At 39.8% G+C, this 10,663-nt stretch overlaps 1 pseudogene; it reads left to right on the plus strand.

Moving 5' to 3' along the window:
• Positions 1-2,151: 2,151 nt before the first annotated feature.
• LOC110211871 (olfactory receptor 4D1-like) lies at positions 2,152-3,100 on the plus strand (annotated as a pseudogene).
• The last annotated feature ends 7,563 nt before the right edge of the window (positions 3,101-10,663 follow it).

Genomic DNA, 10,663 nt, shown 5'->3' on the forward strand with positions numbered 1-10,663 from the left:
AAGTGAGAGATAGGTTGGAGATTTGGTTAGCATCTCAGAGACATCTGTGGCCCTCATGCTACCTTATCCTGCTCTGTGTCTCTCCCTTTCTGGGACCCCATCTCAAAGTGTGCATGTAAGCAGGGGGTTTCCTCCAAAGAGCAGCTCAAAGAAGAATCCTCAAGGAAACCTTCCCTGATTATCCCCCAGCTTCTACCTCCATAATTTCTTTCAAATCTACCTACTTCTCTTCACTCACACTGCCATCATCCTAGCTTGGGTCTTTATCACTGCTCACCTGGGCTACCAAAATTACTTCTTATTGATCTGTTTGCCTCCTGTGTCTGTGGGAATTCTAAAATTGTCTGGTCTGCAAGAAAAACCACTAAGGCAGAGCTTTTAGCCAATGACACTTTATGAAAGGGTCCATGGCCTCCTCTAATGAAATGGATTTTGGATCTTCCTCATGATATGAGATCCCACTTCCTCCAGGGCCTTAATTTTATAGTGCTTGATACCCAGAAAATTCAGGTGGAGCGGATAAAAAACAGTACAATCCTACTGGCGGATAGACCTTGTCCTTGACCCTCTAGGAGTGTCTACACAAAATGCAGAATCCCATGAGCTGACAAAAGTGAGTGAGCAGACCTTAGCAGACCCATCTTGACCTTCAGGAAGTCTTACCAAGCAAGTGATTACATCCATGGGGCTGGACTGATAAACAGACATCAAAACATCTACATTGGCCAAGGGCCAGTAGAAAGGCAAGCTTCAAGTTAGCAAGTGCTCATGGTCATCTCCCCATGTTGGGCAATAGAGGAATGACAAGGGATGGAGGGGCAACAAAAATACCTGGGGCTGTTTCCATGTAAGTAGCCCACTCTGCCATGCTGGTCATGGTCACCATAACAAGGAAAAACAAGGGTGGAGGTTCTGTAGTTAGCTTCCTGTGATTAAGCAAGTGAACTTACAATCTGCACTGCACAGCTCTGAGACCTAATTATGCAGAACTTATGATTACTACCCCTACAGAACCATATTAAATTGATTAATACTAACTGGAATAAAGTGGGGCCCAATTAACCATCTGCCACATCCCCCTTTTCTTCAATGCATCCTTCACAATAGCTCTGAAAATAATCTACCTAAAGTCCAGGTTTGACTATGTCACTCTGCTGCTCAAAATCTTTCAGGAGCCTCCAATTGCTTTAAGGATAAAATACAAACCCCATATCCTGACACTTAAGGTAAAATCTGACATCAATCTATCTTTTTAATCTAATTTCACATTATTTCTCTTCACACATGCTTTACATTTCAGGCAAACTAACTTCGTAGCTGTTTCTTGAACTCAACCTGATGTTTCCTGTCTCAAAACTTTCACACAAGCTTTTCACATCCCATACCTAAAATGGATTATTCTCTGATGCTCCTCCCACCCCCTGCCCAAAGCTTATAGCTATAAGATTCCTTATCTTCCTTTAAGATTCAGCTTATACATAAGATTCAACTATACAGACACTACCTCTGTATAGTTTTCCTTGAACCCCCTAGGGCCTCTCTTCAAATATTCACAGAGCACTTTTTTGGATTTGTCCTTTGCCCATTCTACTCACTGTCTTTCTTTTTTTTTTTTATACTCCCTGTCTTATCATACTTATCTGTATATATTTCCTATCCCTCATCTTAAGTAAACTGCTTGAAGGCAGGGACTATTTTATTTCTGTCTTTCTATCACCAATGATTAGCACAATGTCTTCCATATTGCAAGGCTTCATCAATATTATTTCAGTTGAAATGACCACACTGGACTGAGATCATACTTCCACTGTGCATCCCCTCATTACTTTTTCCTTTTTTTATACAGAAAGTTTGTTTCTTAGACCTATTTGCTAGCATTCTCTTAGGCATTACACCCAGTGTCTTCAATCTTGGAATACCCTAGAGAACCAACTTTTATTGCCCTTTTATCTTCTTCTCCCTAATGCTTGAGATTCCAAAACAGAAAATTTACCCATAATGAATGATAGGTCAAAATTTTTATTGATCCAATAAATCCTGACCCTTAGGATTTCTAGGGACAAGGACCCAAATATACGTGTTTGTGTGTGTGTGTGTGTGCACATGTGTTTTAATGGTGTGTTTTCTCTCTAGGTGCATTAGAAAGATTCTATGGAAGCAGGGAACCTCACCAGGGTGACTGAGTTTGTCCTCTTGGGACTCTCAGAGGCTCAGGAGCTTCAAGGTTTTCTATTCCTTGTGTTCCTGATTGTCTACATAACAACTGCTATGGGAAACCTCCTCATTATAACTATAGTGACCTCTGACACTCGGCTCCACATCCCATGTATTTCCTTCTCCGTAACCTGGCTGTTATAGACTTCTGTTTTTCATCTGTCACTACTCCCAAGATGCTGGTTGACTTCCTGTCTGAGGCCAAAACCATCTCCTACCAGGGCTGCATGACTCAGATCTTCTTCTTCCATCTCTTGGGTGGTGCTACAGTCTTCTTCCTCTCAGTGATGGCATTTGACCGCTATGTTGCCATCTCCCGGCCCCTCCATTATGTCACCATCATGAACCCTCAGATGTGTTTTGGGCTGGTGGTGGCTGCCTGGGCAGGAGGCTTTGTCCACTCCATCGTCCAGCTTCTTCTCTTGCTACCCTTGCCTTTCTGTGGCCCCAACATCCTGGATAATTTTTATTGTGATGTCCCCAAGTTCTGAGACTTGCCTGTACAGATACCTCTTTATTGGAGCTCCTCATGATTACCAACAGTGGGATGTTGGTTCTTATTTGGTTCCTCATTCTCCTGGTTTCCTACACAGTCATCTTGGTGATGCTGAGATCTCACTCAGGGGAGGCGAGGCGCAAAGCCTCTTCCACTTGCACCACCCACATCACTGTGGTATCCTTGATATTTGTACCATGCATCTACATCTATGCTCGGCCTTTCACCTCCTTCCCCATGGACAAGGCTGTCTCCATCAGCTATACAGTCATCACTCCCATGCTTAACCCCATGATTTATACCCTTAGGAATCAGGAGATGAGATCTGCCATTAAGAGGTTAGGGAAGTATCCAGTGATTTGTAGAATGAGTGAAATTCATGCTAGTTGACTTTGGGTAAGTCATCTCACCTCTTCTCATCTTAGATTCACCCATATAGAAATGGGCAACTATATTCTATATCTCCCTTACCACCTACTCTAATTCTATAGTTCTCCCTAATATTGTGCATAGGCATATTGTGAGGATGGAGTAAAAGATCAATAGGGTTTTTATGTAGGAATTCTGCACCACTCTTAGAAGAGAAATATAAACTCTCCTATTCATAGTGTATTGATTATGGTGAATAGTTACTTGTGCATCAATACAAGTTATACAGACAAATGACTTCCTCTCATCCCTTCCCTACTATCACACTAAAGTTACATTGTACCGATTCTGTAAACTCATATCCTAGACATGTCTGAGCATATTTGTCTCTTGTGTTATCTCCCAAATGCTTTTTTGTAGGGTTGTGGAACATACTATTCTTCTTTCTAATAATTCTTCTGTTATTCAGATGACTTTTCTAAGAGGAGTTCAGGAGGCTTCATGCCGAATATGGAGGGCTTGGGGTAGGCAAGAAAATTGAGACTAAAGGGTGTGTATGAGATACTAAGGTGAACCAGTTATGAATTAAAAAATGTAGCTCTGAGGTTTTCTCCACAAATGTGTGTGTTGGTCTATTTTGTGTTATCTTCATCTCTGTTTTTGTCTTTATCTCTCTACTTCTAGTGATTTCTCTGTGTTTCCACTGAAAGAACTGGTGGATGTCACTGCTGAGATGTCCATGACATTCGAAAGATTGTGGAGAAGGCAAGAGATCTGAAGGCCTATAGAAGGGCAAAGGTTTCCTAGTTTTCAAAAAAGGAAAGAGAAGAGAGTCTGCAAACTTAGGTCAGTAAACTTGACCTCGATCCTGGCAAAATTCTACAACTAAACATTAAAGAGATGGTTATTGAATAGTGTTAGTCAAACAGAGCCGGGATGGCTTCATTGAGAAGAAGTTCTCAGGCTAACTTCATTTCCTTTGTTGATAGTATTTCAAAACTGGCCGATGAAGAGAAGGTAGTAGATACAGTTGACATCAAATTAGTAAAATGTTTAATAAGGCAACTTCTGCTATTCTTGAATTAGATGACAACCAGGATTCAAAAAGACCTTGACATGCTAGAACAATGGGTGGAAGTTGAAATGTGGCAAATTGAGCCTTGTTGTTGGAGGATACACTTCCTAAGAATTAATGCCATCCCCAGATCAAATGTGTTATGTCAGGAGGTAGCGGGCTGCCCCTCACTGAAGACCTTCTGGCAGAGTGAAGGACCACGTGTTGGGTATGTTGTAGTGAAGATTCTTTTTGGTGTATGAGCTAGACTAAATAACTACACTCTACAATTCTATGAGTCTGTTTCTAGTCCTCTTTTATCTGTTTCTATTTCTGCCACTGTCTTTCTCCCCTAGGGGTGTGTGTGTGTGTGTGTGTGTGTGTGTGTGTTTCTTTGAATAAGTATGAGTATGTTGTAGTGAAGATTCTTTTTGGAGTGTGAGCTAGACTAGATGGCTACTGATGTATGCTACACTCTTCAATTCCATAATTCTATTGCTAGTCCTCTTTTACCTTTTTCTATTTCTGTCACTATGTCTTTCTCTCCTGTGCATGTGTGTGTATGTGTGTGTTTCTTTGAATAAGGGCCCCCAAAAGAACTATTTTTGAGTCAATATGAGACAATAATGGCACACAAGTAGGTGACAAGCATTTATTAGGCACATACTGTGTGCTAGGCATGGTGGCTAAATCTAAAGAGTTATAAGCAGAATCAGGAGGGGAATAGAGGATGGCTGACTGGCCTGGGCCCCTCTCCAAAGTGGAGGCTTAGGGAGGAACTCATCCGTGGGGAAGAGTAGAGGGCAGGACGAGTGGAGGGATTTTCCAGGTGAGAAGATAGCTGAGACAGGGTGGCAAAGTCTGCACAATTAAGAGCAGAACTAGGAGAGGAATGAAAAATGGCTAGTTTGGGATCCTGCCCAAAATGGAGGATGTCATCAATGGGAGAAAGAGACTAGAAAGGTGAAGGGAAATTCCAGGGGGAGAGGCAGCAGGGGAAATGTGGTAAAATCCAGGAAGTCAGAAGCAGAGTTTCAAGGGGAAAGATGATACATAATGAAATAAATTAATAATATGCTGTAATAATATGTGTAATGAAACAGGATACATAATAAAATAATTTAAATTAATAATATACATTTATGTAATGCTATAGGGTTCCAGCACACTTTTCTTATAAGTGAATGGAATAGGGTATGTGACATTATATTGTTGTCTTTATTGCCCAGAAGAGGAGACTGGTCTCACTGAGATAGTGTGATTCATTAATGGAACTGGGGTGGGGAACCTCCAGCCTTGGGGGTATAAGTGGCCTTCTAGGTCCTTGGGTGTGGCCCTTTCACTGACCTCAAGTTTTACAGAACAAATCCTTCCATTGAAGGGATCTGTTCTGTGAAGTTTGGATTCAGTCAAAGGGCCAAATTTGAGGATCTTGAGAGCCACATGTGGCCTTGAAGCCATAGGTTCCCCGCCCTTAGACAATTAGCTTCAGAGATAGAATTTCTTTTTTCTTTTTTTTGTGAGGCAATTGGAGTTAAGTAACTTGCCCAGAGTTACACATCTAGTGAGTGTTATATATCTGAGACCAGGTTTGAACTCAGGTCTTCCTGACTAAAAGGCTGGTGCTGTCTCCACTGTGCCACCTAGCTGCCCTCAGAGATAGAATTTCAATCCCAGTTGAAATCAAGTCCTGAAGTCTTGCTACTAAGCCATTCAAAGTGGTTCATACACATGCACTTTGGGACATGTATGGTTCTTTCAACCATAAAAGTTATGTAGAGTAAATAATACTATCTCCATATTACAGATGAAGAAACAAAAGATTGGATGACTTATCGAGAGTGATGCTGCTTACTAGTTACAGAGTTATAGGGTATTTAAGGTGGAACACACTTCAGAGGTCAGCTAGTCCAACACATACCTAAATCATGCACCCACTCTACACTTGGAATACCACAAGGGTTCATTTAGCTTCCATTTGCAGACCTCCATTGATAGGGAGCTCATTACGTGTTGAGGTAACCAGTTCTGGTTTTTGATCCTTACTCCTATTTTTAAGAATATTACATTGCACCAAATCCACTCCTCTGTAACTTCTATATTTTTATCTTTTTTGTTGTCCTGGTGAATAGGCAAAATAAGCCTAACCATTCTTCTACATACCAGGTCTTCAAACATAAACCAACACTGAAAATATTCTACTTAAATATTCTCTTCTCCATGCTAACCATCTTCAGTCCCTTCAACCTACCCTTGTTTACCACTGAATCCAGCCCCTAACCATTTTGATAACCCTCCCTCTAAATGATCTCCTCTTTGTTAATCTCATTTCCTAAAATGTCAAGTCCAGATGAGAACACACAGTTCTAGATGTGATCTGATTAAGGCAGTGTCCCATGAGACAAATATATTTTTCATTCTCTATACTTCTAACCATGCGGACTTAATTTGCATTAGCTTTTTAAAAATTTTTAATTTTTTTTGGCTAGGCAATGGGCTTAAGTGACTTGCCCAGGGTCACACAACTAGTAAGTGTTATGTGTCTAAGGGCAGATTTGAACTCAGGCCCTCCTGAATCCAGGGCTGGTGCTCTATCCACTGCACCACCTAGCTGCCCTTTGCATTAGCTTTTTTGGTGATTATATCTTAGTGTTGACTCAGGTTGTATTTTGCTAAAACTCAAATTCCATTTTTGCATGAAGTCATATCCAACTTGAATTTCCCCATCTTTATTTTTGCATTTGTTTTTTTTACCAGAGGTCCTACAGTTTGTGTTTATTAAAATATATTACATTATATAATGTATACGTATTATATAAAAAACGATTGTAACATTTGTAATGCACATTTGTACACTCCTGTAATTTACATATTATTGAAAGAAATAAAAAATATGCATTAACTGTAATAAGGTACTGATGAAGTTGCCCTGTGACTTTATCCTGACTTTTATTGTTATTTGCAGTTTCATTTGAAAAGTTTAGTTGGTTGTTCCAGTTCCTGGCAGCCAAGATGGCGTAGTAAAAGGGTAGCGCTCTCACTCTCCCCTATCAACCTCTGAAAACCCAGAAAATATCACCCCAAAAAAAACCCTGGAACACCTGAACTAGAAGAAAGGGGAGCAGCAGTGCAGCAGCCCAGCAAACGGGTCTCCCAGTGCCTCAGCAAAAATAAGGGAAGAACTACAAAGGGCCCAGGCAGATAAGTACCCTGCAGCATTCATCTGAAAGGAGCTGAAGAAAGCAACCTAGAGTCTTCCTAAAGTCCCAGCCTTGCTGATTCCAACCCAACACCAGGTAAGCTGTCAGAACCCTACAGCTCCAACTGTCAACCAGGAAGAAGATCCTGAAGCCCAGGTGGTAGAGCAGGCAAACACCAACACCTGGACCTCCAGTGCCTCAGTGGGAGGGGGAACCAGTGGAAACCAGCTCAGAAAACCACCAGGTGCCTCAGCACTCTACACAAAGGAATCTCCCAGTGCATTAGCAGAAAGAGAGCAGCACTGCCCCAGGCAGATAAACACCCTGCAGCACCCATCTAAAAGGAGCTGAAGAAAGCTAAAGGAAAGGAAAAGCAGGCAACCTAGAATTGCCTGAAAGTTCCAGCCTTGCTGATTCCAGCCCAACATGAGGTAAGCTGCCAGAACCTACAGCCTCCAATTGCCAACATAAGAGGCCCCAGCACACAAAGCCAGTGACCAAGACCTAGGCTCCCAACACAAGAAGCTTGGGTCAGTGCCCTCTGTTCCCCAGCAGGAGAGCTCAATCTCTTTAAAGGCCAGGGAATAAAGAAACACCATGAGTAAAAAGAAACGTACCATAGATTCATATTATGAGAAGAGTGAAGATCAAGACAGAAATTCTGAAGAGGACAACATTGTCAACAAACCCACATCTGCAACATCAAAAGGGAATATGAACTGGTCTGAAGCCCAAAAAGCCTTCTTAGAAGAGCTCAAGAAGGATTTTAAAGTCAAATGAGAGAGGTAGAAGAGTCCTTAAAAAATACAATTGGCCAATTGGAAAAAAAGTACACTGAAGAAAACAAGTCCCTAAAAAACACAATTGGCCAATTGAAGAAGGAAGTACAAAAACTAACAGAAGAAAACAATCTGTTAAAAACTAGAATTGGACAAATGGAAACTAATGACTCTATGAGAGAGCAAGAATCAGTCAAACAGAAACAAAAAAATGAAAAAATAGATGAAAATAAAATACCTCATGGTAAAACAACCGACCTGGAAAATTGATTCAGGAGAGACAATTTAAAAATTATTGGACTACCTGAAAATCATGATAAAAAAAAGAGCCTGGACAGTATCTTTCAGGAAATCATAAAGGAAAACTGCCTGAAGTCCTAGAACCAGAAGGAAAATAACCATAGAAAGAATCCATGATCACCACCTGAAAGAGATCCCAAATTGACAACCAAGGAATATAATAGCAAAATTCCAAAATTACCAGATGAAAGAGAAGGTGCTGCAAGCAGCCAGAAAGAAACAATTTAAATATCATGGAACCACAGTAAGGATTACACAGGACCTTGCAGCTTCTACATTAAAAGACCACAGGGTGGAACATGATATTCCATAAGGCAAAGGAGCTTGGATTGCAGCCAAGGATCAACTACCCAGCAAAAATGAGCATGATTTTTCAAGGGAGGAGATGGATATTCAATGAAATAGGGACTTCCAAACTTTCCTGATAAAAAGACCAGAGCTCAACAAAAAATTTGATCTTCAAGTACAGACTCAAGGACTTAAAAAGGTAAATGGGACAGAAAGATACAATATGTTGTTAATAAGGGGGCTGTTTAACCCTACAAGGGAATATGACTTGCAACCTTGAGAACTGTATTGTTATTACACCATGTTAAAGGAGTATACATAAAGAGGGTGGATATTAGTTGACTTTGATGTAATGATAAAAAAAAATCTAATCAAGTGGGTTAAATGGATCCAAATAAGTGGATCAATCTGATCTTAGAAAATGTACTGAGAAAGGAGGAGGCAGACAAGGGTAAATTACATTACAGGAAAAGACACAAAATCCTATTACAGCAGAGGGAAAGAAGGAGGGGGTGAGCATTGTTTGAACCTTACTCTCATCAGATTTGGCTCAAGAAGGGAATAACATAATCAGTTAGGTATAGAAATCTAACTTGCCCTATAGGCAGTAGGAGGAAAAGGGGAAAGAAAAGGGAGGGGAAGAAGGGAGGGAAGAAGCAGTAAGGGTAAAGGGAAGAAAAGGGAAAGGGAAAAAAGGGAGGAAGACTGAAGGAGGCGGTGGTCAAAAGCAAAACACTAGTGGGGGGAAGGAGAAAGGAGAAAGAAAAGCATAAACAGGGGGACAACTTCACTAATGTGAAAATATGTTTAATAGGAATGTAAATGTATAGCCTATATCAGATTGTGCTCCATCTTGGGGAGGGCGGTGGGGAGGAAGGGAGAGAAAAAATATTAAACTCAAAAGCATGTGGAAGTGATTGTTGATAAATCAAAATAAATTAATAAAAATTTTTGAAAAGTTTAGTTGATTGTCTATCACTCTTTTGGTTCTATTGCATTCACTTTGCATTACTTTATGTCTTCCTATATTTCTTTTGATTCATCATTACCAGAGGTCCTTAGTAGCAATAACTTTGCCCATAATTTTTTTTGTCCATTCCCCTATCATTGTTGGTCATGTATTTTGTTCCAGGCTTTTTTTCCCTCCTCTTCTATTAAAATAGTGCTAAAAGCAATATGTTTGTACTGCTAGTTTTTGTTCGCTGACAATAATGTTCTAAATCAATACATTTAGTGGTGGTATTACTGGGTCAAAAAAAATGGACATTTAAAAACTCTTTGAAATAACTTATTAGTGTTTTGATTGCATAGCAGTAAATTTGGAAATTAAATTGAGCAGTGTTATTATTTATACTATATCAGCATGATCTAAGTTTTTACATTCAGTATTTCCAATCATTTATTTCTTCTTTAATTTCTATACTTTTTTTTTGTATTTATACTAATCATGTGTGTCTTGGTAGGCTAACTCCCAGATAGATATTTAACACATTTCATGATTATTTTAAGTAACATTTCTCTTTCTGCTACTATTCCTGATTTAGGTTAATGATATATAGAAATAGTTTATGATTTACCGTGGATTTGTTTTATAACTGGTTACTTTCTGAAGCCACTTATATCTTGAATATCTTTTGTTGATTCTCTTGGGTTTCTAAAGAAACCATCATATCATTCATATGTAGAGAGAACTCAAAGTTAGCAGCCTTTTGTTCAACAATTATTTCTTGGATTGTTATTATCACTCACAGTAGCAAACTCTGTCAAATAACAATGATGAGAATGGCCACCTTCGTTTCCCTGCTATTCTTAACGTGAAAGATACTATTATTTGTCCATTATGCATAATTTTGACCCTAGGATTCAAGAGAATTTATTTATCATATTAAGGAAAAATCTTTTCATTCTCAGGTGTTAACGGAATGCTGAAATAGTGAAGCCCCTCAGTACAGCTGACCCCTCC

Source organism: Phascolarctos cinereus, unplaced genomic scaffold, assembly GCF_003287225.1.
Source record: "Phascolarctos cinereus isolate Bilbo 61053 unplaced genomic scaffold, phaCin_HiC Scaffold_5;HRSCAF=322, whole genome shotgun sequence".
NCBI classification, from domain to species: domain Eukaryota; kingdom Metazoa; phylum Chordata; class Mammalia; order Diprotodontia; family Phascolarctidae; genus Phascolarctos; species Phascolarctos cinereus.